The sequence below is a fragment of the Eptesicus fuscus genome, chromosome 9 (assembly GCF_027574615.1).
Source record: "Eptesicus fuscus isolate TK198812 chromosome 9, DD_ASM_mEF_20220401, whole genome shotgun sequence".
Taxonomy (NCBI): Eukaryota; Metazoa; Chordata; class Mammalia; order Chiroptera; family Vespertilionidae; genus Eptesicus; species Eptesicus fuscus.
Window position 1 is genome coordinate 91971227 of NC_072481.1, and position 1445 is coordinate 91972671.

Consider the following 1445-nt stretch of genomic DNA (forward strand, 5'->3'; position numbering starts at 1 on the left):
TTCTTACCCGCTGGGCTTGGAGGTCTTGCAGTTCTCTCCAGCCCAGATCCCTGATTTTACCATTCTCCAGGCGTCCTCTGCCCTTCCTAGCTTCGAATTGTCCCACCAGCTGTGTCTACTTCGCCAATTTGGGGTGGATGTCATTCTGTCTAGTTGCTCCCTCTATCTGCTCTGGGACAAAGCTTGGGACACATCTGCCTATTCCACTGCCATTTTGTCCATATTATGCTTTGATTGGTTCAATGGCTGACTGGTCGACCAGACACTTAGCATATTAGGCTTTTATTATATAAGATTATATCAGTAGATGAGATACCTACTTTCATCAGTTGCTCAAAGCAGTCTACATCTAGTCCATCATCAATTTCTATTAATTTTACCTTTAAAACATATAAATTCACCTATTTTCTATCTAATTTTCATGTCACCACCCTAACATAAACCTCTATATTGTTGGGACTCCTGCTGTTGCCTCCTATATGATTTCTCTAATTATGCCTTTGCTGTCCTCAAATCATTCTCTACCCAGAAACTGTCGTAAGGTTTTATTTTATTTTTTCCCATGCACCGTTTCTGGAAGTACTGAAATACTAGGTCAATGCTTGGAGTGGATGGAGCAAGCTCCTGTTCCACCTCCCTGCTTCAAAAATCCATTTAATATATTGTCCTTGGGTCAAAGATGTATCAGATATTAAACCGATAAGAACAGATACTGCACTTGACCATAGCCAAAAGGCTGAGAAGCGATGTGTAGTAAGCTTATAAAGCATGCATTAGGTCATATCACTTTCCTGCTTAAAACTCTTTAATTTTACAATGGTATTTTGAATGAAATAAAACTTCTTAATGTGGCCTGTAAAGCCCTGATAATTTAGGCTCTATATTCTGGTCTCTTTTCTCAGCCACACTGGCCTTATGTTAATCCTAAAATATGCCATGCCTTTTCTTATCTTAAGGCTGAGGGTTTTTGCTGTTTCTTTTGCCTTCATTACTACAATGTATTCTTCAGATACTAGAGGCCCAGTGCATGAAAATTCATGCACTGGATGGGGGGTTCTCTCAGCCCGGCCTGCCCCTCTCACAGTCCAGGAGCCCTCAGGGGTGGGAGGTGACCTGGCGATCAGGGGAAGGTGACACCCCCATCATACCTCTGCTGCTGCCACTGCCAGCAGCACAAGCCTCGTCCGGCCCTGGTTTCCTGTGCCTCAGGTGGCCCTGGTCAGCTGGGCAGCCACCATCCGAGGCTTGCCTGTGCCTTGGGCCAGCCCTGGGCAGCTGGGGGGCTGTGGGGACTGGGGGACTCTGGAGGCAAGGCCAGGCCCGCCCCCAGGTGGGGCTCAAGGGACTGGGTGCCACCATCTTGTGGCTGTGGGCACCACCATCTTTGAGGGCATGGCAGTCAATTAGCATATTCCCTCCTTATTGGCTGTGGGCACCACCATCTT

At 46.7% G+C, this 1445-nt stretch overlaps 1 non-coding gene across 1 annotated transcript; it reads right to left on the reverse strand.

Moving 5' to 3' along the window:
- Positions 1-557: 557 nt before the first annotated feature.
- On the reverse strand, positions 558-748 carry LOC114227567 (U2 spliceosomal RNA). The gene has a single exon (XR_003613627.2). It is a non-coding gene; the product is annotated as a U2 spliceosomal RNA (small nuclear RNA).
- Between the last annotated feature and the right edge of the window lie 697 nt (positions 749-1445).